Genomic DNA, 27846 nt, shown 5'->3' with positions numbered 1-27846 from the left:
ATAGAACATTGTGAGCAACTGTCGTGCTGCCGCAAGGCACAAATGAGCAAGCACAAGTGCTACAGTGACATGAATCATGATGAATGTATTTCCAAGGTGGCATGTACAATAAATGTTACAAGGGTGGAGTACCTTTGTTCTTTTATGGAATGGAAATCATTTAGAGATACAAAACATCACATGATTCAGAAGAATATTGGTGAGCTGATGATATTTAGTTTTCATACTTTAATAGCACCCATAAAAATCATCTTCATTTTGTTGAGCAGTGCTCTTGAGATAATGGGTGACCGGGACGGGTCAAGTAATTGAGTTGAAGAACTATGCTGAAATATGAATACAACACTAAACATTTTCAGCACAAAGAACCATCACCTTCTTCATCCACTCCAAACACATCTATTTTTTAATGCATATTGCACACTCAGGAAACCTTAATGTAAGGCTGAAGCTGAACTGCAGGTTCATTAGCTACGTTAGACTGTGCCCACTGCCCACAGTTCCTTACATAAGAAGACCAGTGAGTGATGAAGTTCTAACTTCTAAATCATTGAAGTCACTTAGAAACATGGTCTGGCACATTTTGCACAGCTATTTCAATTTCATATAATCCAGCAAAAGATATATTGAACGTCATATGGAAACCATGAATAATGAATGTGTACTGGAGCAGCCAGTCTGCAAATATGGTAACTTCGACAAGATCTTGTTGGTGCGGGCTTATTCGGCTGGTGCGGATTTGGCATGGTGCGGAGCGGATTTGGCTAATGGCTTGGTGCAGTGCGGATTTAGTGTGGTGGGTAGGTTAAGGTGGTAGGTTTTAGGTTGTAGGTTTAAGATTGTAGGTTGTAGGTAAAGTTAGGCCAGGTTTGGTTAGGTTTGGTTTGGTTTGACTTGATTAGCAGGCATCTCTGGGTAGAGCGCCTCTCCCTGGTTGGAAAAACAAGTGTGGGACTTGCTTAACGACTACCACATTTTTTTAATGCATGATTTTACTAGATTTTACAATTTGAAACATGTCAAAAACTGTTAGAGGCAATTGGTGTACATTGCTCAGACCATCACTTTGTCAATATAGCCAATGCAGCATTGTTATGAGGGCTAATTATTGCATATCTTATGGCCATGCTCAACCCAAAATTTAAAAACATTCATAGCTGAATAAAAATTTAATCACTCATCAGCATGTCAATTTCATTGTGCGATACAAACCAACCTCTGATGAACAGACACTATAAAGGAAAATAATGACAGAAAACCTGGTGATATTATAAGCGACCTGATAAATAAAGCTAGAGTCGTCTGAATCCTCAATATTCCGATCTAAAATCGCAAATTTACCCATTATCCTAAAAAATCCACAAACAATACCCTATATACGGCCTTGAACAATACCTTGCATTATTAATGTCTCACGCAAGTCATTTATGTATTTGCAAACGGCTACCAAATCGCTACCATATTATGTGACGTCACCTGGGCGGCAAAAATTCTTTAGTGAACTAACCTTATAAGTAAAGTAATCTTGGTCTGTACGACTACCGGTGACTGGGTCATGTCGAATTTTCTATGGGAATTCGATTTGACCGTTCCCACCGACGTGAAACTTTCTCACCGATGTATTCCAGGTGTGAGATTGTCATAATATAGATAATTTCCCTCAAATATGGTCAAGCGTGGGAGTTTTTTTGGCCCTCGTGACTTGGTCGGTGAAGGGTAGGCGTGGAGGGTAACCCCTTTTAGTCATACCTGCTCTGAGCGGATATAACCGCTGGGGCAGATACGGCTACACTGCAATGAGACCTTACTGTACTCCTGGGAGGGTGGTTAAAAATGGTTGCGGATAGGGGTACCCGCGAAACACCGGTTTACTCGCCGGCCCTGAGTTAAACTGTTTTCAGTGCACAAGGCGATGCAGCCGTCTGGTAGTGTTTGCTGGGCAATCAGCAGGCGACACGGGAATACGGTGCAGGTGGTGCGACACGTTAGCTGGGGGTGCTGGAACGATAAGATTTCAGGAGATGAGGGATTCATGACAAAATATGCCGCCTTCTGGAGGATACAAGTCGCTTTGAAGCAATCGTACTCGGCCTCTCGATCTGTCCCTGCCATTCGGACACCATCCTTGCCCTGGCGCCGGCGGAGCCTTAATTGGACGCCAATGTTTCTCCCGGCGGGGGAGAGACCCATAAAGCAGGCGCCGCGCGATAATGCAGCCCATTGCAGGTCGGCCTGCGGCGGCCGTTTCCAGCCGTGAGGTAACGAGGCGACCGAGGCTCCGCCGAGCCGCCGTCCGCCGAGCCGCCCCGGGCAGCCCTTTGTTACCTCGGCCGCGCCACGACCCGATCACATTCGCCAATTAAATGGCTGAATTATATCGCCACAAAGCTGGCGAATGGCTTACTCGAGCCGCGCCACTGAGCGCACCCCCGCAAACAATAGGATGCACGCACAAATCAGCCGAAATCAGCATCACGTGCGCGATTTACGGACACGCCCCCGGCGCTAATTACGGACTGATGATAGCATCTCAGAGGCCCCGGCTGAGCGGCCGACGACGGCCGGACTGCACACTGCACGCACCTTCCCACCCGCACTTTACGCATCTGCACTTGAACCTGGACAGAGACGAACGCCTGCGACCCCGCCCCCTGCGGTCCCGCCTCCAATTTGTAGCCGGGAGATAGATGTGGATTCGGAGAGCCGAGAGGATACATGCTTAGGTAGTCATATTGTGTGTATTATGTACGTACGTACATTGTACATATGTATCTGATACCGAATGCACACGGTAATGTGTATAATGTATTTTATAAATGGATTGCACCTTTTTATCTAAATATCAATTGCCGATAACAGATATTGCTCATTTCACGAATCTTGCGACTTGCACTCATGTCATTTTACTCTGGAATGCGGATTTGCGCATGCCATAATGCATGCCACACAATGAAATGGCCACGACACAGCGTCACATGCGTGACAAAGTGTGTGTCACAGGGCACTAGTATTGTCCTCTATGGGAACGGAATTTGTCTAATGATCATGCTCCTGCCTTCTCCCACGGTAGTTGCAGTGCATATCACACAGTGGTAATAGCGCTGTTATTGCGAGCAACAATATCCTAACTTTTTGCATTTTTGTGTACAGTCCCTTGTGTTGCAGGCAGGCCATCTGACGGTTCAGAAATGTTGACAGATCAGCCTGTTTCACAGCCGCCCTGGGCTGCTCACGACTACCTCACCATCCTCTACAGCCGCACGCCCGCTTGCACTATAAATCGTCACTTATCCATCAACCGTTACATCAGGAATAGGATTACAAACTCTATGCAAATTACATATAGTTGAAAATTTCATCGATTGGTAAGAACCGCATGTCACCCCCATGTCACAAGTGCCTCAGTTACCGATAAATCCGCCAAACAAGTCGATCACCATCTGTCAAAACACCAGCGCTCGCCTGAGCCCGGGTTGGCTCATCTACGCAGGCAGCCGGTGTCCGCGACCGCCCAGCGCTCGGGAGCACGACAAACCAGCGTGCACCCCATTATTTCTCCATTATCGGCCGGGGAAGGCTGCACCCGCCGGCTCCCCACAAAGGGTGCTCGCAGGGAGGACCCGGGGAGGCCCGGGGAGGGGGCAGCACTGCAGATGGCGCGGTTTATAGTCTGTCAGCTCTGTGATGGATCAGATGTGTTTTTAGCGCGATGCAAATCGCTGGTCCGTGGAAATGCGCTGATTTGCTGTCCGACTGAGGTTGGCTCGGGACGCCCGGTACCGTCGGGGTTCGGTGTGGTCCCGTCACGTTCGCTGGAGCGCGGCTGCCGGGGCGGGGACGGGGGTGGCGGCTGCAGGTGCACAGAGAGCTGGGGCTGGGATAATGACGGGGCCATCACACGATACAGGCAGGCATAGGCGGCGGAACGATTTGAGACAAGGGGGGGGGGGGCACTAGAGATGTCAATCGGATACCAACTTTTTGGTATACCGATACCAAACCGATACCAACTTGGTATTTGGTATTTCAATCGTAATGTGTTTGGTATTTTTTCGGTATTATAAACCCTCACTATTGTATAAGAGGCTAAGAAATCGGTAAAAAGTTGGTATTTCCCTCATTTTCCAAAGTTGGTTTGGTTTCGGTATTTTCTCGTGGTTTTGGTTGGTATTTGGTTTGGTATCGGTATTCCGATTTTCCGTAATTGACATCACTAGGGGGCACCATGGCTCAAGGAGCCAAACCTAGGGTACCCCAAAATCCTGTTTTCTCATCGGATTTAGGCCACTTATTTTTCGTCAAAGCCTGACACGATGATTTTTTTTTTTTACTAAACGAAAATGGCAGTTCACCCCCGTATGCGGGGGTGTACCTAATTTTATATCTCTTTGTGGGGGCATATGCACCCACAATCCTGAATTATGCCCCCACAATGATGAAAAAGCACCCACAAGTCTTTTACAAGGCTGCAAGCGTCCTTTCGAGAGCACGGTGCCCTTCGCATGCTCTAACGGCGTCCTCCTGACCGTCTCGCGTTCATGGATAGCGTTTTGAATCACTCGGCGCCCTTCTGGGAGAATGGCGCACTTTTGACAGCACCGCGCCATTCTCATGGTCTAACGGCGCCCTCCTGACCGTCTCGCGTCCTTAGGTCTCTGTTCACCGTGCATCCCTCGACTATTCGGCGCCCTTCTGGCCTCTCAGCGCCCCTGAACCACATATAGCGTTTTCAATCACTCGGCACCCTTTTACGAGAATGGCGCCCTTTTCATGATCTCAAGGCGCCCTCGTAACTAGTGGTGTCAATCGGAACTTGAATCTTCGGTATTCCGATTTTGTCCAATGTCCAATTCGGAATTCGGTTGGACAACGACAGCAGGCTTTGGACAACTTTGGACAATCGCTTGCTACACCTCAACATTTTTATAAAGTAATCGTGTTTAACATTGATTGGCTATGAGAAAGCTCAGCTTTCGATATGATTACCACTTTTGAGCTGGTAACGATACATTAAAAGCAAATTAAATAACGGTGTTGAGTGTAAACTACTGCGTAGATGTTGGACATCTTTGGACAAATGGCTGGCTTGGACATTTTTGGACGGACGGTTGACGTAAGTATTGGACATTGGACAGACATTGGACATATGTTTTCTGAAATTGACACCACTACTCGTAACCATCTGGCGCCCCCACGTCCCCACCAACGTAGCACTACTGACTGTGCGGCGCCCTTCTGGCCTCTTAGCGCCCCTGGACCACATAGCGTTTTCAATCACTCGGCGCCCTCCTAAGAGAATGGCGCCCTTTTCATCGTCTCACGGCGCCCTCGTAAGTCGTAACCGTCTGGCGCCTCCACATTTGGTGCCCCTCCTACTGGATGGCGCCTCTCTACATATGTTTTACGTCCTTCCGGTCAGTTTCCACTTTTAAGCGTGTATTTGCTTAGTCAGACACGTCACTTGAAGCGCCATTCGGCTAGCAATGTTATCAAATTCGGTGTTAATTTAGGCTCCCACATAAAGAATATCTATCGCGCCCCAAAACGGCCTGGCGCCGGGCGCCCCTACAGCTGGGCACCCACAATCATTTTAGGAAAATTACACCCCTGCCCGTATGTGTGGTTAACTTTAAACTGATCCTCAAGTACCTATGTGTTTGTCTCTTCCTTATTGTCGTTTGATAAATTCCATTTATCCTACATGTATAATTCCCAAGAAGCCATCGCAGTACTAATCAGTGGCGAATCCCAGGGTGGAGGTCACATGGGTCATGACTTAGGGCCTGGGGTCACCACATGCCTGCCAGGAGTACCACAGGCCTGACAGCCGACAGGGGCACCACAGGCCCGCCAGGGGTGCAAAGGCCTAGCAGGGGCACCACGGGCCTGTCAGTGGCACCACAGGCCTGTCAGGAGCACCATCGGCCTAGCAAAAGCACTACAGGTCTTCCAGGGGCACCACAGACCTGCCAGGGGCACCAGAGGCCTGCCAGGGACACTATCGGCTTCGCAGGGGAACCACCGGCTTCGCAAGGGCACCATGGGCCTGTCAAGGGCACCACAAGCCTGTCGTTGGCAATTTAGGATTGTCAGAGGCACCACAAACCTGTCAAGGGCACCTGCGTTCTAACAGGGGCACCACAAACCTGCCAAGGCCCAGGGACACCACAGGCCTAGCAAGGACACCACAGGCCTGTCAGGGGCACCACGGGCCTGTCAGGGCCCATGGGCACCTAAGTCATGTCAGGGCCCACCGTAGGCTTGTCAGGGGGCCGGGTAGGTAGGTACCACAGTCTTTCCAGGGGCACCAGCGGCTTAGCAGGGGCACCAGTCATCACATGACTAACCAAAAATAAAGAAAAAAAACTGAAAATAGGGCACCACCAAAATTAAGTGGCCGAAATCCGTTGAGGTTTTAATTTTGGGCATAGGTAGGGGCACCACTTCGATTCATGAACCTCCCCTTAGAGTTTTCCCGAATCCGCCCCTGGTACACTCGGGGGCAGATTGATGTTCCACCACTCCCTACCCATCGGGCTCCCATGGCTCAGCACTGGCTGCTGCCAGTGGCAGCACTGACAGCACTGGCACTGGCAGGCAGTGCTGAGCAGTGCAGAGGGCAGGCAACACTGGCAGCAGCCAGTGCTGAGCCATGGGATCGCCCGGTGGGTAAGGAGTGGTGGAACATCAATCTGCCCCCAAGTGTACTAATACATCAAATTTAAGGGGGGGGGGCACCTTGCTACTGGTGCCCCCCTAGCAGAATTCAAAGGGGGGGGGCACGGTGCCCCGGTGCCCCCCCCCCGTTCCGCCGCCTATGCAGGCAGGTTCGGGCCGCCAGTACTGCGGGGCGGGCGGCCGCCGTCGGTCGGGGGAGGGGGGGGGGGGGGAGGGGGAAATCGGAGACGTCTTCGCCCGGCGGCCGCGGGCGGGACAGATGGCGCCACATGCAGGGGATCCTGGGTCACTGGTCAGTCCAGTGCCCGATGGGGCGGAGGGGAGTCGCTCACTAGCCTCAGAACAAAATTGAACATAAACTAACATGGAGCGCATCTATACCATTTCCAGGGGTAGATGAAGGCCTATAGATCTTCCACATAACATGCCTTGGTAGCGCAGTAGGCAGCGCGTCAGTCTCATAATCTGAAGGCCGTGAGTTCGATCCTCACCCAGGGCAGCTTTTGATTTTAAGAAAAAGGCAGATCTATTCTAACTATGATCAGTGTGTTGAAGGAATGTGTGCACTGTGCAGGGTCCCCAACGGCGCGGCTTGTAAAGACCAGCCTAGCAGCGGATTGTAGTGCCGTGAATCCTCGCATCGCAGCTCTTTACATCACTTAAAATCACGATATTTCTACATCTCAGCAAAGCAACCCAATGAAGCTGAAAGGCGATCTTTTCATGTGAGCGATTGCACTCGTCGAGACACCTTTACAGCCAGCCACCGTCTGCGCTGCGTCACAGGCGGAGCATGCAAAAACCGGCCGGTCTGCCCGCTCTGCCACTTCTACCGACAGCATCCGGCCGCCGCGCCTTCTGTCCGCTGCACGCGCTAATGAGTCCGCTCCGTTCTTCGGCGACCGCGCTCTGCCAAAGCCGCTCGGTTTTTCAGGTGGTGTCGTTTTTGTTTGGTGGTGATCGCTCGCTGAGCACAGCACACTGTCGTGGTCCGGCCGCCAGCCCGGCGCTCTATTCAGCGGCGGCCGCGGGCTGATTTGGACCGGTCCGCGCGCGTGGCACCGCCACGAGACGGGCCGGGGAGGGGGAGGGTTGGGGAGGGGCGGGGTCAGAGGGGTCAGCCGGCTGCGGTCGCCGCCGGCGCTCCGGGGCTCGCGCGGAGAAAAACTGGGCGCCGCCGCCGCCGTCTGCCGCTGCTGCTGCTGCGGCAGGAGAGAGGGAGGGAGTGGGAGGGAGGAAGGGGCAGTGATGGTGATTAATGGATGACCCGGGTGTGGTTTTTGTCCAACATAACGGTCCGGGGTGAATTCGGGCCACCGAGTATTGCCCCAATGAGACGTGATCGCAAGAAAGTGAGTCGCGTCCGACAACCAATAAACAACACGGGAGGCCATTGACGAATGGACGTGCACTCAGCGAGTTTTAGCTCTGACAAACGGAAAAGCTCACTATGGAATTGGGAGCTTTGGCCTGCAAACATTGTGCTGGAGACATTCAACTTTCAGTTCAAGTAACGACTACAGATCTTTTGTGAATATGTTACAGGGAGTATGCGATTTCAGTTAGTTTGCAACGACCCTAGGGTGGTTGTAACCTCCCTGAACGATCAGTTTGTTTGCAACGACCCTAGGGACGTTACAAAATAACTGCTCGTTCCGGGACGTTGTAACGAAACTAGGGTCGTTGCAACCTCCCTAGTTAGCAGACATGTGCTTGGATCCGGAAAAATGGATCTGAGATCCGATCCCATGGATCCCGATCCGAGATCCATTCAGATCATAGATCCAACCCCTCAATTTTGTCGAGAGATCTACTGGGATCATAGATCTGACCCTTCGATTTTGTCGCTAGACCCACTCGGATCATAGATCTGGCTCCCCAATTTTGTCGTGAGATCCATTGGGATCATAGCTCATAGGTGCTCAAAATGTTAACAACTTTCTTTCATAAGAAGTTATGAATACCAAAGTATGGTTAGAAACAAACAATCTTATACAAAGGCCATATTAGTAAAGGCATCCAGTTACATTATACAGAATACAAAATAAAGGAGGCTCATGACGGTCACAACTTGAGAGAATAATTTGAGTGACATGAAGATTGTTCACAGTTCACATACCAACAGAAAAGTTTGCATTAACAATTAACATAGAGGTAAGTCAAAGTAATGACTAATGAACAATACATAACTAGGTACCTACCACATCACAATTCATGTTAGAATCTACATAATGATATTGATAAGACAATCTTGCATTAGACAACCATGAGGCTTTTCAGTTTCCAGCTACCACAATTGATTGATAAACAATAAAAGATGATACTGACACATGTGGCTTGGTTAGGTAAAGGTATTTCAATCTATTGAAAGAAATATTTGATAAAATAAACTGAGATATAAACAAAAGTATAAAAATATTCAACAGCCTGCGGAAGCGATGGGAAGAGAAATCAAAGAGAAATATCAATTGTAATGGCCTTGGATATTTACCGTAAAATGATTATTCAGTATCTAAATAGAACTCGTGACGTCATTTCAAATAACAAATGAGCTAGGCGTTCTACCTTCGAGTTTAATGAAAATAAATAAAAAATCAAACTGGAAATTCAAAAGTCTGGAGTTTTTTTTAAAGAATGTTCATTTTTTCTGCCTCACATAATTTTACGATACGATTGTTTGTGAATATCATCTTTGTAGCGTTGAATTTGATGACGTAAATGTAAGCTGCAATGGTTTTATATGGCCCTGAGCGGTGTGCGCCTTGCATCTTTATTTTATTCACTTTTCAAAAGAATAACAATATCTTACGTCATTAGTTAAAAGCCAAAAGGGCCTATTACGGGGAATCTTTTGGAATCATTACGGTTTTAGTCAAATTAAGATTTTTCATTGGTCAAACGATAATGACGTAATAAAACCATATTACCAAAACGTGAGCAGTAAATTTCGTTTGTCTTTCTTTGGGAGGCTCTCTCATAACAAAAGCACAGCATGGCACGACACGTGGCGCCCGTGGCACGATGCCAAAAGTAGGTAATCTGAAGAAGTTGATGCCATTTTTGAACTTGTAATTTTATTAGGAAAGTATTAGAGGTTGGTTGCTATTCTTACTAAATCGAAATTGTGTTGCACATACTAATAGCTCATACGAACATTCTGGATTGGGATTTCATACCTGGTAGAAGTGGATTGCTGGATTATTTTTTAACAAAACTGACCTATTTGGCTTCCAGGTTTGATTTCCTAACATCTGTCCATAGGCGGCAGAACAGGGGGGGGGGGGCACCAGGGTACAGTGCCCCCCATAGATTTTGGCATTTTAACATTAGCCCTACCTACTGGCGTTGCATGGAAAGAATGGGACCAAAATGAAAATCTGCAGTGCCCTGCTGCCACTGCATCTGTCTGTACTGTTTGTTCATTGAATTAAAGTGGCTGTAGCTTGTTGATAAGATTGTCATCAGTGCTGTCATGAAAAAGTTACAATTGGTCACAAAAAGTAGCAATATGCACGTTCTTGTTTTATTTTAAATGTAGTACAAATGTTGTTTATTTAAATTCAAATTTAATGATGATACCTAATGATTACAAGTGGTCTTAACCAATAACCATGTCCACAAGTGATAATTCTCAATTGTATTGCACTGTAAGGTGTACAATTATGTAGGATAAGGGTTTCATTGGCTACATGTTGTCGTGAGATCCATACAGATCATAGGTCCTCCACAAATTTTTGCCCGCTGGATCCACAGAGATCATAGATCCGACCCCTAAATTTTGTCGAGAGATCCATTCGGATCATAGATCCAACCCCTGAATTTTGTCGAGAGATCCACTCGGATCATAGATCCAACCCCTCTATTTTGTCGAGAGATCCACTGAGATCATAGATCCAGCTCTCGGATCCAAGCACATGTCTGCTAGTTAGTATGCAACGAACCTAGGGTTGTTACAAAATAACTAGGGAGTTTAAGAATTCATCGAGTCTCATTTCACATGAGGGCCGTCAGCAATCTTGTCCATTGAAAATTTTGTTCAATCTAGTTCATTTAAAAAGAAAAGAAGAACAAAATTTGAACATTCAGCTCAGGAGTATTTCACGACGGCCATCTAGTACACATTTTGTGCAGATTAGGTGCACATTTGGTGCAGATTTGTTCAAATTAGATGGGCATTTGCCAGGAAGCCCTTCGTAAAAATGGTTATTATCCGCTCGTTTCCAGTATTTTTGTGATTGTTAACGTTCAAACATGTGAAATGATGATGGTCCCATGCATTATAGTGGGTGTCAAGGTCACGTGAAGGTCAGGTCAAGGTCATTGACCTTTGATGACCTTAGTTCACTTCTTCTGGGTTCATATATTCTTTAGTTTAGTTTTTGGATCTGATTTCGAATTTAGCACCCATTTGAACATTTAAGAAGTAATTTTGGCGCCTTCGTACCATGTCACGAGGTTGTCAGTGGTGGTTGACACCTACTATGGACAGCTAGCAAGACGCCTACTGGTTGACCTGACCTGACCTGACCCGACCTGACCCAAAAACATCAAGACATCATCGGTGATCAAAGCTAACATGAAATTCGTGATCAGCGCACCGAAAAACCTCGTAACAAGCTAACTCTCCAAAGTTTTAACAGGTCCCGATTTTCCCGACTTCTGAGTCACTGACCTGACCTGAAAAGTCAACCAATAACCTAGCCCCGCCATGTGCGTTTGCAGCTAGCAAAACACCAATAAGGGCGAGAGTTAACCCTCGCCCGCACATGCCATTTTCTCATCCTAGAACGCACATGGGGGGGGGGGGGTTGCCACCCCCCGCGCCATTTCGTTCCTGTTGGAGATAGAGCTTCGCGGTGAAGACCAAAAAGATTTTTTGGGAAGAGACGAATCCAATGATACCCAGTTTTACCTTCTCAGGTCAGTCATTGATTTTCCAGGTCAGGTCAAACTAAAAAATGTTGCTGTTTTGGGTCAACGTTGGATATCAAGTGCGCTGCTTATCATATAGCGATGACGATGTCGTTTTCTGGTGCCCAGCTAGCTAGAACCTCTTTGTCACACTACCCGACCAGATTTTTGCTGCTGAGGTCATTTCAGGTCAAGTTAGGTCGAGGTCAATGATATGTGTTTGTATGTCGGTGTGTGTCTGTGTGTATAATGATGTGTGCACCGATTGTTTGTGTTCCTATTACATGAAATCATGATCTGAGAAGCTTTCACCAAGAATGCAGTCAAAAAACTTCACGAAAAGTAAATTCAGCTTGCCTAAAACGCAATTATTTTAGATGACCTAGGTTGACCTTAACCCTGACCTTGACATCTGTACATCGTCGAACAACATGTTCCATGATAGGTGGGAGGTAAGACTGGCAAAAAAGGCCGAAATCAAGGTGTCAAAAGCTCACAAGGCCCATAGCCAACGCAAGATGTTGAGAATTGGCCATTTGGGTCATGACATGACCTGAAAAACAAGGTCATATCTCCGAAACCAAAAGCCACAAAAACTTGAATTTGTTAGTGAACATCTAGAAAGGATAGAGGAGCAGCTATACCAAAAATCAGGCTTCTAGCTCTAAAAATGTTGAGTGCAGAGCAGAAAGGCTACCTGGGGGAGTGGCAACCACCCCACCCCCCCATGTGCCCCCTGTGAAACGAGACTCGATGATTTCTTAAACTCCCTAGTTATTTTGTAACAACCCTAGGTTCGTTGCATACAAACTAGGGAGGTTGCAACGACCCTAGTTTCGTTACAACGTCCCGGAACGAGCAGTTATTTTGTAACGTCCCTAGGGTCGTTGCAAACAAACTGATCGTTCAGGGAGGTTACAACCACCCTAGGGTCGTTGCAAACTAACTGAAATCGCATACTCCCTGTAACAAATACATAATATTGTACCTAGACGCCATATATCCAAATTAAACATTGATAAATATCTCGCAGACATCTTTATTCACAAACTCTTAAAAAACATATTTTTTCGACATTTCAGCTCATCTGTTCTATGAACTAGCTTCACAATTGCGATCCTGTTGTTGAACTTACCTACAAAGTACACAAGCCTTGTCATGGTCAAGTCGGATGGTTCTGGACAAACTACCAGTAGTCATGTCACGCTAATACAATATGTAACAGCGGGCACAAAAAATGATCGGTCCCCATTGATGTCCCCCATTTCGGTGTGGCGGGCAGGTAACTCGGGGGTGACCCAGAGGTAATGTGCGCAGGTGCGGGCCAATTTGTGCGGTGATTTACTGGACACGGGTTGCGTATCTGTCCCGTCCCCGGCCAGACTGAGCACCGGCTATCACCACGACATAATCACCACCAAAACAGCTGCGACACCCGTGAATATCGACCAATCGGCCTTATTTAATCATACGAGCGGCGGCGGTGGCGTGGAAGAAGGCTGTAATATGGCGGGCCAAATTGCGTGTGTCTAATTAACACCTCGGCCGGGTGACAATATTATCCGACGAGGTGTCGGCGCGCTCGATGTTTTATTTCGTGGCGCCCACGCTGGAAAGTTTCGTCGGCAGACTGAAGTGGTCAGGTTCGTGACAGTGGATATGATGGTAATTACAATGGGAGGTGCCAATTATTGTTCCGACACGCGCCCCAGGTAATATCGTCGGGAAAAATGAAGATGTCCAAACGCTGTCAGCGCCCTGTCTGGTCTGCACGAGTGGCTGGAAAAACGTGTTGTTGAATTAAGCTTGGATCAGACCCAGGTAACCAGCGTCGTTTGCAAAACCTGCCGAGCTAAGCGCTAAGAGAACAGCCGCTGCTCGATCTTCCCGGTCTTCTGATTTGGCGTGGAGCCTCTGACCTGGGCTGGATCCTCTGATCAGGCCCGCATCCTTTGATCTGACCTTGAGTCTCATCTGAGCTGGATCACCTTACCTGGCCTGAATCCTCTGATCTGGCGTGGAGCCTCTGATCTGGCCTGGAGTCTCTCATTTGGGCTGGATCCTCTGATCTGGCCTGGATCCTCTAATCTTGCCTGGATTTGCTGATCTGGCCTACTGAGTACTGATCATATTAATCCTCACCCAGTGGTGCTGGAGCCTCGGCGATTATGAGCATCATTTTTTTGATGAAGTCGAATTTTTAATCACCAATGATGTTGACAATCGATTAGCTTAAGTCAGAACAGATTATTGTATTAGCATTTAATTATGAACGACCGACCAAAAGCCAAACACCGAGCACCCGGGTTTGGATTGGACCGACGTCGGGGCACGAGACGGCACAAGTTTGTCCTGCGCCCATTTTGGGCCACACAAGAGGCGGCTGGAGATTTAAAGATCGTTTGTTATAGCTCGCCTTATCTTTTTTATCAACTCATGGTATAACCAGACCAAATACCCAATCCGTCGTCTATTTACCATTCCTAGTGCGTGCCATTTTTTAAACACAGACATCACTTAAAATTTAAAGCTGACGACTTCCAATCTAACTTCATGTCAGGATGGCCGAGCGGTCCAAGGCGCTGCGTTCAGGTCGCAGTCCGGTTCTCCGGGCGTGGGTTCGAATCCCACTTCTGACAACGCCTTTTATTTCTTTTTCCTTTGCTACGGATTGCGAACAGCGAAGCAGTGCACAGTGCACACTGCACAATCAACATGCGCCAATATGCGGTATCCCTCAGCCATAGCAACACCTTGTGCTGCTTCATTTAAGTGAAAAGTTTTCTGAGTCACTGACCGCGGGCAATGGACCCAACATCAGCGCTATCCAAGGCCATCAGGCTTGCAGTTGGCTTCTTTGGGCCTTTTGACGAATTCTGGACGCGTCTCGGCAGCGGGCGCGTAGTTGGCCGGCGGGCGCAGAACGGCTACAAAAACGACCTCAGCTCGGCGCCGGAGCCGACACCTCAGCGGCCGGAGGTTCCCCAGAGAGCTGCCGAACTCCAGTGGCCTTGGAGCTTCTTTGACGCTCTGCTGTTTGCTCTTGGCGCGCAAGAAACCGAGGATTTCCGGTTATTTGATTAAGTTCCGTTTGGGCAAACACAGTGTCTGGCCATCGACTGTTCCGTTTCATCGTTAGATCTGGTTTTTAAGTGTGACCAGAGTGGACGCATATTCGTGCAGGGCTAACCACACGTGATGAGCACATGACACACAGGACGATTATCATGTATGATTAGTAGTCCATTATCACATGTTCGTATGCATTTAATGGCTTATTACACGATCGTTAGCCCCACACGTTTTATTTCTCACACGCGTCGGTTGATATATGAAATCGTTGAACGTTAATGATACAGTACGACATATCGATCAGAAGGACCAAAGACAAAGAAAGCAAAAACCTGAGAAAGCCGCCGAGATCGCGTGCCAAAACAGCATCGCGTAATCACTGGGAGGACGGTCCGCCTCGTCCAAGGCCAGCGATTAAGAACGAGACGCTTTGCTCCGTGTGCACGCACGAAATACATCGAGCGGACGGGCCTCTCCAGCGGCTCTGGGCTCCTGACGGCTCCGGCTGTGCCGCGGGAGGGGATGAGACAGTGGGTGGAAGGGTGAAGTAGGAAAGAAAACGCCACACCGAGCGATGCGTTGTGTTGAATATTCAACGATGCCTAAAAGGCATCGAGTTAATTAGCTTGAGGTTCTTTGATCTGGTAATTCAGCATCCCTTTCAAGATGATGTTTCTATTTCCTCATTTGTCGATCTCACTAAAATGGTGGCTTCTGCTAAGCTTCTACTTCAGTTACCAGTTCTACATATGAGTATAGGCTAAGCATGCTATTTCTTTTGACTGCTAGCGTTATTTTCTTATTGATGTAACCACACCTCAGCTGTTTTTCTGTAACTTCCTTTCCATCGGCTTCTCTCTCTCTCTCTCTCTCTCTCTCTCTCTCTCTCTCTCTCTCTCTCTCTCTCTCTCTCTCTCTCTCTCTCTCTCTCTCTCTCTCTCTCTCTCTCTTTCTCTCTCTCTCTCTCTCTCTCTCTCTCTCTCTCTCTCTTCTCTCTCTCTCCCTCACTCTTTTTTCTCTTTCTCTCTCTCTCTCTCTCTCTCTCTCTCTCTCTCTCTCTCTCTCTCTCTCTTCCTCTTCAATTACTCCTCGCTCCCCTTTTAAAAGTCCCCTTTAATCCCATCTTTGTCCCCTCACTCCATTGCCCCAACATGCGGTAACCTACCACGGCCCATCTTGTCCCAGTCCTCTTCTCTCCAGTCCCAGGCTCCCCTCGACCTCCTCCGTTCCGTGACCGTGACTCGCAGAGTCGCACCTGCCCCGCCATCCCGCGATCAATTACCCCGCCCGAGATGGGGCGGTCACGCAACTCAGCCCTGCAGTACACCACCGCCTCCCCCGCTGGGCCGCCGGGCGGGAGCAGCGACACTCTGATGCAATAACACCAGACTGACAGCCGTCTCCACTTACCGCAGCCAGGTAGATCGAACGCGACCGCAGGTGCTTGGATCCGCACCAGGCCTCGCGAATGAAGCGCCAAAAAGAAAGCTCTTGGAGCAATCGTCAAATGGGCCTCCGAATGGGACTTCCAACCGTCGCCGGGTGGTTCTCTGGATGGGACGCCACTCTCTGGAAGGCCTCCAAACGTGTAAGAACGGTCTCCACGGCTGACACAAGTGCCGCTGATTGGCAAAAAGGTGCGCTGCAGAAGTAGTCCCGAAGCGCCTCAGTAATGACACGTTGGCGGAAAGGACGTCATCGTATATACTATATACGTCCCTAAAGAGGTTCGCGGCGCTAACGGTCAGTCGCCAGTCACCAGCGCTCATTTAGTGACAAAATTGAGCACTGCGTACCTGAAAAACAAAGGAGATAGTGGATAGCGTCATACAAAAACTCCATTCAATTTCAATCGAAACCACCGTGTTACACACACAACTGCTGACTTCACGGTTTGCCGAAAAAATAACTTCCTGTAGCAAAACATATTTGCGGAAATATATACATGATAATCCACTCAAGGGTATGCTGTTGTTATTAATCACATAAAACCCATAAAACACTTTCGCGGAACGATTATATTTGCATTATGGAATATGCATGCAACAAAAGTCTTAAAATTATAAAACACTCGTGCTTATTATAGGTAATAGCACCATACGTTTCAAGGAAAACAGACCGCAAATTTCGTAAACCCACCTGTGCCAAGTGCGCCCCCTTTCCCTGGGACACACTCGCTGCGCCTGCAGTTTCAGGTCACCTCCCTTCGACGAGCGCCCCTGGCAGGTCCTCCGCGTCCGACCCCGTGCAGCAACACCTCCAACAACAGCGCCATCCATCGCCACCTGCGCGCCTCTTGCAGTGCGGCGCAAATGAGCCGCGCCGAATCGGCGCCGCGACCGCGCCACGCTGGCCGCCGCGCCGACAAACAGTGCGCCATTATCGCCGCCGGGATACTGCCGCGGCCATTAGGCCAAATTGAGCGCGGCCAATCTGCGACAGTGTGACGCTATAGTGGCGAGAGGTTCGTTTGCGCGTCACGCAGAGGCGCGTCACGCGGGTGGGAGTGACGCCGAGACGTCGCGCGCACGTGACGGTCACCGGCCGTGACGGCCGTGGGAACGGAGGGCCGTGACTCGGTTTGTTACGCGGTCTGGGAGAGATAGGGAGGATAAGAACGGCGAGGCACCTGTAATCACACAGTAGGCGTATGTAGGTATATGGATGAAGATATGGGATTAAGTTACACTTGTGTGATGACTGATGAGGCTCATAGTAACGAGGAAGATAGTTCAAACGACCTGCCAAGGAAATCGCAGTGTATGGGAGATAGTTACAATGTACACATTATACGCTACACAAAATTTGCTATGATGAAATTAATTGCCTTCTACACCATGATCGTCAACACACTATGTGACTATGGACGTATTCTTGCAACCACTGCTCGGGTTAATTGGCCCCACACCTCAGCATCTATCCAAGCGCTCCCCGTGCTCCCGTGTTTGTGTTTCCGGGTGTGTTCCGAGCGGTCGTGTTTGCTCTCGCCACTTCGCCACACGGGGGAGCCGGCACCCCGCCCCGTCCGCAGTGTGCTCAGACAACACCCCGGCACGGGTGTCCGTAACACCCGCCGACTCCGGTGACACCGCTCACACTAAGTGGGGGTAAACAGGGCAACAACGCGCGACTTACATGTGTCCGCACGAGCGCCGCACGGGGCGTGACACACGGCACGTGGTATGTGTACGTGACGCTGGGACACGTAACGGATACTGCCTATACATAAGGCGCAGCACGCAAGATCGGTGATGCGATATAGGTCGAGTTGGGATTGCCATACATGACCTAAAAAAATGCTAGAAATGCATTCATGTTACGCCTTTGATTTCCATTTTACAAGTAAGTCGACAGTTTTTCGATCAAGGACTTGCATGCGATGTATGTTGGTGATCATACATCTCAAATCATTGCAAGGGGTGACGCCGACACATGTGATTTACACACGTGTAAACCTACTCCTTAATCTTTATTTCAGGCTAAGCTTATACGTCATCCCATCTATGCACCCTCAGCTAATGCAGTGCGGTAATCGTTGGCACTAATGTGCATCAATGAAACATCGGTGAGCTTTCAGACGCGGCGTGGTTCCGGCCAATGGGATTAGACGGAATATCGGTAAACGCATACGAACAAGTGTGTCGCTGGTCGCTGCAAAGTTGCCTCGTGCATGGAGTTGAGTGGTGAACACGTGTGTAACTGTCGTGTGTGCATGATGGTAGGAAGCTAGCACGTGCAAGCATTACGGACAACTGCAGGCTCAGCCCACGCCTCAGGTGACCAATAACCCAGAGTCCAGACACATAGGTTTTGGGAAATAATCGGTGGTATTTCAGCGAACGTTAACCTAAGCAAGAACGTAGCTTTTGTCAATATCACAGTGTTTTTTTGTGTCGTTTTTAACGGTTAGAGCTGCTTGGGCTTGCCATCAGTTTTATCGCTTAAAAGTTGTTCACCAGATGATGTTTGCATGCCCGTAGCAAGTCGTTTTCCTGGTATACGTGAGTAATATTGTTTTACTTATAATGTACGAGGAAGTCCATTAATTTCACTTGATTGGTATTATATCATAAAATAAATCAAAATCAACTTGCGTCCTAGTATTTCCTACCAACCACTGCACAAAATCGCAGTTGCGAGGCTGTCATTATTGTTTTCATTTCTAGAGAAAGATAACAGGCGAACGCTATACCTACATCAGTGGCGCGATCAGCGCTGACGGCGACGCTGCTGACGTAAGGTTTCTGTCACTCACCCCGCATTTGGAGTCACCACACGGGCGTGGTTGTCCCGCTCATTTTCAGATAGCGCACGCACACACGGCTATGGGAGAGTTGCGAAAACCCACCAAATGATGGGAAACGTAATTCACACAGAGCTTCGAAACTAACGGTTACTGTAGTAACGCAACAATCAACAAAGTGACATCAAATAGAGCAACAGCGAAACGCAAAACAGCAGCTGTGTGTGCTACCGCATCCACGTAAGGTAGCATCACGCGTCTTTCTCGTTTGACGCTAATATTTAGGCTATACCGACCTGCCTTTCACCGAGACCATCTGTTTTAACCCCTTAATTACTAAAAAGCACAGTAGAGATGGTCTTATGGTTGATCGCTGATCATCCACGGAATGACATCTCGGTGACAATGACGGCACGTGCCGCCAGGGCCGGTCACGTCATAGGTCACGTGACTCAGTCGGTAACCGGTCGCGGGAGGTTTTACTTCCTGGAACTGGAGATGGTTGCGTGACAGAAGTGTTCTCATGTAAGGACGATGTTTCTGTCGGACTTCAATTGCGCCAGTGTCTCGATACCGGACCATAACTATCGTGAGCACCGACCCCTTATTCCTCATATCCTGTGCGAGCCTTACACGAAACGTGACGCAGCCTCGTTAATGGCCTCGTTAATGGCGTTAATAATAAGAGTTAATGGCCCAGATAAGGAGAACCGGATTTTTATAACTTAACCATACCTTCAAAACTCATGGAAACGTCTTAAATTCTTCAAATTTTGAGTACCCCAGTGCGAAATTCGCCCCGACGGGTTGTCGGTCGTACCCCAACCACATTTCACACCACTATGAACAATAAATGCACACACTGAAATCGCTATTACCGATATGCTCATCCAATCAAGTTTCGATAAACCCGTTCATCATCATCTCCTGCGGTTTCGAACACGCCTGTTAGGTGGTGCGGTAGACCGCGCCCAAAGCCAGGGCCCCCGTAACGTGAGGCAGCCGAGTCGGGGCAGCGTGCGCTGACCCAAGCCGGGGCCGCGCGTCCTCCCGGTGTCATGTGATAGCCCGGAGCTGCCCGCGGGGATGCGGTAGACCGCGCCCAAAGCTGCGGCCCCGGCTTGGGTCAGCGCACGCTGCCCCGACTCGGCTACCTCACGTTACCTGGGCCCTGGCTTTGGGCGCGGCTTCTGCTCATACTTTGTGGTGCGGTGGTGGTGCGTCGGGCCGCGCGCTCTGACTTCGGCCAAGAAAAATGCGTCAGCTTATCATTGTCATTTCTGCCACTTGCGTGTGGTGAAATGGGGTCATAACTTAAGAGACGGCTTTTTCATATCAATTATTTTACATAAAATCATATTTCAAACCATAAATAATGTTCGACAGCCAAATAAAAGAAACAATACCAATACAGGCTTACAGTTTAAGGCTCGACATTGTGTTGTCTACGATTAGACAGCTGATAACTCATTCCCGTACGTCGTAACTCTATAATGACCTTTGCTTATTGTCACATGTGCGCCGCATTCGCGATTGTTGCCGACGCCTGTTTGCAGGTCGGCCCACTACAGTTGTTATACATATCGAAAAACCGATAAACTTTTAGGCGAAAAAGGCACTATTCCAGGCCCATTTTTGATTTTTTGTGCGATATTAGGTAAAAACAGAAGCTTCTTATCCTAGGAAAAATAAAATGGGAAATCTTGGAAAGGTGGCACACTACCTTTAAGATTGTCATATCCCATAGAGCTGGAACCGACAGCGAGGTAGGATGTGCAGCCTGGACCGAATTGTAAGATTCTGCGATGCGTGGCAGCCTTATCTTTTCGTCAAGCGTAAAATCGTGCACTGCCGTGCCCGTTTGAGCAGCCATAAGATTAGGGAATAACCATTTGCCAAATTCCTTTAACAGAAACACCGAAAACTTTTCAGAGCGCTTGCGGGTATGCCCTTTTACGATATTTTTATCAGACCGCCATCCTTTCTTTTGCGACACACGTCCCAAAATAATGGCGTCCGGCGTCATAAAAGTGTCATTTCGGCGCGGCGGACCTCTCGGCCCAGTCCGGTATTTGTCCAGTTTGGCAGGCCGTGAACCGGGCACCGATCAACGTTATGGCTGGGATAACCATTCCTCATTCCCAGGGCTCTGTCGGCAGGCACAGTGATCCCCCTATGGCAGCACCGCCGAAAAATAACAGCACCGGACGACGCTGGGCTGAATTTCGGACCGACATTGTTGACGCAGGTGAGCCGAAATCTCTCCATTGTCATCCCCGTTGCCGACTGACAATGCCGTGACGAATCCATCGAGCCGGCACTGGGAAATTGACAAGCTGCTCAGACCTGACACGGCATCTCACCTCACTCGACGCCGCCATGCTGCAGGCTGCTGATCAATGCGAGTAGGCGGGACAAAACGTGGTGTGTTCCAAGTAAATTATGAAATGAAACATGAAGTGGGAAGCATATGCTGTTGAGAAGCATGGAGCATGCAGAACAGAACTGCAACGATGGTTTAGGTATGTTTAAATGGTTCATCACTGCACTCGACAACATTTAAACATGAAATGTCAAGTTCGTTGGTAGGCGAGCATGGTTGTCGTTTTCAAGACCATTAAAGCGCACTTACGCATGCTATAATCAGTTTTTTTTTTGTAACCTGTTCAATCGCTTTAAGCAGTAAGCACTTACGTGAAAAGGGCACTTGCCTCAAAATCTGGCCAGCCCTGCCAGCCGAAAATATCACCTTACTCTTGACCTTACTCATGATTTTACTTTACGACTTTCTATTAATTCCTATTGTTCGTCTCGTGTCGTAATCATTTTTGCACTTAAAGCGATCAAACAGGCTTGTACATTAACCATGAAGAAGTGCAAGTGATCCAATCCCATTGATTCATGCTTGATTGCCACGTGCCTGCTGCATGGTGGCGTTTTCGACACTCATTGATCATGAGGGGAACTGCGCGCATCCAAAGCCCGACTACGCATGGTCTTTGTTTGGCATGCAGAATGACGTCTGTTGGATTTGAGTTCACGGTTCACGCTACGTGTTTGCTAGGCTGAGGCTCAAGAACAGTGGAAGCCTGTACGCATTTTGTTAAATCAGCTCTGCCTTTCGTGAACTATTTGCCAGCGCTGCCATTTGCAATCTTCCCCACTTTGTGTTTTGGTTTTGTGACCGTGAGCCATTTCTCATTGCACCAAATCACGATGCACCTTTACTGCCCCTTTTCTGTTATGGCTAGCTTCACGTTAATGACCGGTTCGGAAATCTCATCAACGCACCTGGGCGCTGGGCCCGGGCCGTTTTCATTTATATCGCTTTACAGCGTCAGTAGGTAGGGCTAATTCGCTGCATGCTGCACCGTACAGTTTATTTAACTGCCGCTCGAGGGTCTAATGACTTCAGCCGGGGCTAGCAATGAGACACAATCATGCAACACCGTGCTTTCCGGAGTGCGTGATTTCATGACAATTGTCTGCGCATATGACAGATCCATGGTAAATGACACCAATTATACGTCCGCGTTTCGGTAAGCGCGATACTATCGAGGGTGTAATTCAGCCGCTCCGCCCCGCCAGCGGCCATCAGTGACATTTAATGGGCGCAAGAGACGGGGCGGCCTCTTTATTACTCAATGACCCAAATCGGGTCCAAAGGCAGTCCCCCGGCCGGTGCAATGGTGGTTCAACTTGCGTTCATTACCGTGCATTCAGCGTGTGCACATATGTCGTGCAGAGCCCGTTGGCTGTCTGCAGATATCCCTCCCCTCCCCTCCCTCCAACCCGACTGATGATTAGTTAATTGGCCCATCATCGAATGTTTTGCTCCATCGACCTGCTAAGACATGTGCGCCGTCTGTCTGGCGAGCGGGTCACCAACCCCTGTGAGCCTGCCCTTCTCCGCCGCCGACAACAGGGGCACAATGGGGCGCCCCGCTGTGTGCCGGGCGACCGGCGGCGGCGGCGGCGGCGGCGGGGCGGGGGCGGGGGCGGCCGATCGAGTCGCCCAGTCCTGTTGCGCGCCGGCCGTGACAACAAAAACTGGTCGCTCGATTTGCATGTGTCGGGCGGTCGCCGCGGCGCTCCGCCACCGATCGGGCGCCGATATGGCGTCACCGCGGCTGGTGCAGCGATGTATGAGCGATACCGTGTCTCGGGGAGCGCGAGGACCCGGCGAGGAGCCGGCGACGAGGTCCGGAGGTGATGGTATCAGTCCGGACACCCGCTGCGGTCCCGGACCACCGTCTGGGTGTGGAGGACCGCCGTATGATAATACCCGACAAAAAGAACCGCGCTGATAGTAACCACTGTCCTGTCGGCTGTCCCCCCACACTGTCTCTGACGGGGGGGGGGGGGGACAGACCGCAGACGGGGGGATCTGTAGCAGACGGCGGCGGCACGGCGCGGCGCCCTCCCGGCTGACACTGTAATTGTGCCGTCGGAATAATGATGACCGGCGCACCGGGTCATTACCGGCCGGCCGGCCGCTGCAGCGTGATTCAGCCGCCGCACAAGATGACGTTTTTGCGCCGCACCTCAGCCGCGGCGGCGGCGGCGGAGGCATTATTCCGGTGCAGGGTCTCTGTGGACGCGCAAACAGATCGCCGCTCCCACTCAATCAACTTGTTTATGGCAGGACTCAGACGACCTCGATTAGCTTTCATTGAAATCATCCATGCTTCAGTTTTGTTGGACCGTTGTAAATTCGCTGGAAATAGCGTGCAGGTCTGTCGGTGAAGTGGTTATTATTGAATTGTTTTATTGTTATAATTCCCCCGGGTGGATTCGCTGCAAGGTGGCATACCATTACCAGAGGAGCGTGGTGTGCTGAATGTAATGACTCATACCAGCGGAACAGATGGAATTGGAAACAGCTTGAGATCGATTGATGGCCAATGTATCTTTGGATCAATTTTGATTCGAAGGCATCAGATACTAGTATATACGCGCATACCCCACATTTCGTTCAAGAACTCTCTCTCATCTAAATATTTTTGCACTGAAATAATAAGAAGGTGCTCGCAGTAGCTTGTAATCCGTTGTTGCAAATCTTAGAAGAAAAAAAACAGGCAAAAATCAAGGGCATAAATCCATACAATGCGAGAAGCAGCGCATCAAAGTCCGAAGACCAATATTCAGTGTTCTTTTAGTGCCACTAAACAATGACCTCCCGGCCGTGATGACCCCGGCTCGGCGTGTGGCCGGCCGGCTGCCGCCGGTGTTTGGCCACCGTCCGTCGATCGCCTCCGCCGTGTATTGATGACAGCCGACACTCGTCCCGGATCAGCCGGGCTCGCTCCGGCGGCACACCATTTATCTACCGTCAAATGGCAGCCCCCAGCCATTACAATGACAATGGCACTGTCTCGGGACGGTCGGCAAGTCGACAGGTCCATTGGCGAGAAGCGGCGGGGGACGGGTCCAAACCGGTTCTGAGCCAGACACAAACACTCGGCGGAGGGGAAGGGTCGCTATGGGTACCGCACTGGGGGTGATGATCTCTGGGACAAAGGCCATGAGGGCACGACAGGTGTGCTAGGGTGTGTGGGGAGATTGAGAGGAGATCTTTAAAGATTGGAAACTGGATTGACTTTTTAAAAAATCATGTTGGAAAGTGGATTTTGGTGTGGCACATTACATTATGGAATTTATTTCAGGATTACGGCACAAACAAGCTCTTTTTCGAAGATCATAAATCTCCAGTTTAAGCGGACAAACACAACCCAAATATAGAAGACCAAGACCTGGCTAAACACCGACCGAAAGCCATGTTACACACACCATGCATCACAATTTTCTTCGCCCAGCATCGCATCCATCACACTTCAGACAGCTTATCAACATAGCGGTGCTCTGCCATCCCGCGTCCCTGGACGGAGCGACCGCCTTTGGATCCCGGGCCACGCTGTCGACACCAATTCGGTCGTCACCTCACAGCGGCAGGGGCACACACAGACCTCAATTTCCAGCCCAATTGTGCCGAATAGACGCCTCATTCACCTGGCGACAGGGCCCCGCGGCGCCCCAGAGTGGCGCACGAGACGGCGCACAAACAGGACGGACACAGGGTGTGCATGATGAGCGTTACGTCTAACTCACGCAAAACGTGCTGAGTGTTCGCACCTCACAGAACGAACAACGCAGAATGTCAAATGAACGAACGTCGCAGAACAAGGAGAACGCACGCATAATGCATGCAGAACGAACGTGGAACGCACATGAAACGCACACAGAACGCACTTATGATGCATGAAGAACAAACATAGAATGCAGACGAAACGCACGCAGAACGCAAGCGCCCGACAAGAACGATTAGTTTTGACTTGAAAGAACTGGTTTCTTCGAAACTGAGGGGCAGAGGCTTGCCATGTTCGAGACATAAACCGTAACAATTGGCGTTCGACCTGATTTCATCAAACTGAGAGTCGTCTCTTCATTGTTACCATTCTGTGATGAAGTCGCAATGGAAACGCGATCAGCTGCAGCGGCGACAGAAGCTGATACCGAAGTTCAGCAATGACAACACAATGAAAGCAGAACAAAAGCTCAACGAGCACTTTCTGAGGGCTAGCAGCAGCAGAAACAGAGCAGTATCCGTGACTCATCCATTCACCCGTATAGGGAATCGGTGACCTACTGAGCTGATGGCAGCTCGCCGACAGCGGGGGAAGGGAGGAGCCCGCCGCCGCCCGGTGATAACGGCACGTGACTGATATACCGTGGGAGGCGGCGGTAGGCTGAGTGCGTGTTCCGCCGATCCCCCCGGCCCTGACTGAGCGAGATGGAGGTGTGGGAGGCGGCTGCAGTCTGTGGGGGCGGCCAGAGCCCCGCGGAACCGACTGAACACTGTGTCAGTGTGTCAGATCTGTCACTTGTGAGCGTGTTAAGGTGTGATGGTGCGTGACAGACCAAGAGGAGGCCGGATGAAAGGGAACAAGCGCTGGGTTCTGTGCAGATTTTCTCGATACGTGACAATGTATGAAAAACGAGTGAAGCTGTAACACCATCTGGTGCTCTGAACTATTTCCATAAATATTTCGGAAAATGCTGTTCAGTTTACCAGACATGTTGAACGCTGATCTTGGAACGCATCTTTGTTTGTTATCGATTTGGACCTTATTCTACAAAAGCTTATTTTCCAGGTTAGGAAAAAACAATACAAAAAGAAGGCCGAAGACCGTGGCATTTATATCTCGTAAGACGCGTTCAAAACGACTCATGATATGTGAAATCACCACGCGGGATTACAACTCCAGCACAAACTCCGCGGAATCACCACCCCGATAACAAGTCGCCGACCTACGGCCACGCCCTCAGCACAGTGACCCCATGACCGGTCACGGGTCACGCCTCCCCCTCACCCCAGTCCGGATGTTGTGGTGACTCACTGACCTTATCTCGGTGAAAACACTCACTCACACACGACGACCCTGCAGAGCTCAGAGTTTTCACCCCGTGAAGTTCATGCGGCGACCCCGTCCGAGTTCACACACCTACTCCGTGACACACGAAAAGGCACCGGGCGGAACCCCCTTGGTGGCAACTTTCCATTTTTTTCGCGGTAAAGCTACAGGTGACATCGCCCATCAAATGCCGGAACTTGATGTCGGCTGATTACGGCTTCCGAGAGGTTCCGGTGCCTTACACACCAGCGCACGGTGTCGCGTAACCGTGGCGAAGGGGGAATTATCTAGGGTAGTATCGCACGAACAGCCATCCCGACCGTACCGATACTGCCAAAATGATTAAATTAGTGCTCAAAAGTCAATATCCTTCACTCAAGTACCAAGCCGAGTGCCTAAACACGGTCACAATTCAGATGACAATTCAACTCTATCGAACGCAGATAAGACACAGACATTCCTTTGCCATGAATGGCGTGACCCAGATCTTGAAGGCTGACATAAGACCTTGCTGGTGACTCAGTCTTACCCGAAGCACAGCTAGCATTTCTCCTGCTTTGCTCTGGCTGTGGCCTCTGATTCGTTTACGTTACTAACGTGGGTCATGATTACCATGACCTCCAAGACTTTTGCACATGTCTGGGCCTAAATGTGATATTTTCCAGCGATATCGTAACCATAGACCTCTACATACCTCTACCTCTGCATGGACCTCTACATACATAGACCTCTACGGTATGTAGTGGTCTATGTCGTAACCTTTGTGACTTGTCCTGACCCAATGACCTTATCGTCACAAAAGTTTGATGTGACCTGTAGTGACATGAGGGTGACCTTTGCTAACCTTACCGTGACCTGTGTTAGCCTTACCGTGGCCTGTGTTGACGTTAATGTATCTGTTTTTAAACTTAGAGTTCTGTGATAACCCTAAGTGTCACTGTTCCGTACAAATTGGTCACGAGTTTTCCGTTTTTAATAAAATGTCGGCTGTGATGTGAACTCTTGACTTTTGATTCTGATTTATCTCCCAACGCGTGTTTTGTCTGTCAACCGTTCTCCTCGTCGCTTCCGGCCGGCCGGCCCTCGGCGGCCCGAGCCATGTGAGGCCATGTGTGGGCCACTTGTAACCGTCCTGGGCCGACGGCCGCGTCCAAACCCGAGCAGTTGTTCAACGAGTGTTGCCAGGGAGAGGACCCGACAATCCTCTTCCTGGCACGACTGAATATAACCCCAGCCGACAGCGAGCGTGTCGATTGAGCGAACTGCGAGTCGCGATATCGAACCGAACGACAACAGTCACCTTTGTGGCCCTATGGTGACCTGAGGCCTCTTGCACCAAACTACCTAGCTAGGTAAAATCGAAAAACCGGTTTCAGAATAAGCTAATCTAACGGTGGTAAATTTGTTTGCAATAGCCCAATGCATAATCCTACATGTGCTTGCTAAATTTTGCACGCAAATTGTTACATTTGAGACTTGGACTGGGTATACGATGCAAAATAATCCCACCTTTGGTGCAAGAGGATTTTG

General features: G+C 49.5%; 2 non-coding genes across 2 annotated transcripts; both read left to right on the top strand.

The window, feature by feature from the left end:
- The first annotated feature begins 7104 nt into the window (after nucleotides 1–7104).
- Nucleotides 7105–7177, top strand: Trnam-cau. Its single transcript has one exon. It is a non-coding gene; the product is annotated as a tRNA-Met (tRNA).
- Nucleotides 7178–14144: 6967 nt separating this feature from the next.
- Nucleotides 14145–14228, top strand: Trnal-cag. Its single transcript has one exon. It is a non-coding gene; the product is annotated as a tRNA-Leu (tRNA).
- Nucleotides 14229–27846: the final 13618 nt, after the last annotated feature.

This window comes from Amphibalanus amphitrite, unplaced genomic scaffold (assembly GCF_019059575.1).
Source record: "Amphibalanus amphitrite isolate SeventyFive unplaced genomic scaffold, NRLGWU_Aamphi_draft 000118F_arrow, whole genome shotgun sequence".
Taxonomy (NCBI): domain Eukaryota; kingdom Metazoa; phylum Arthropoda; class Thecostraca; order Balanomorpha; family Balanidae; genus Amphibalanus; species Amphibalanus amphitrite.
The sequence above is the reverse complement of the archived record's forward strand: the minus strand, read 5'-3'. Positions and strand labels throughout refer to the sequence as shown.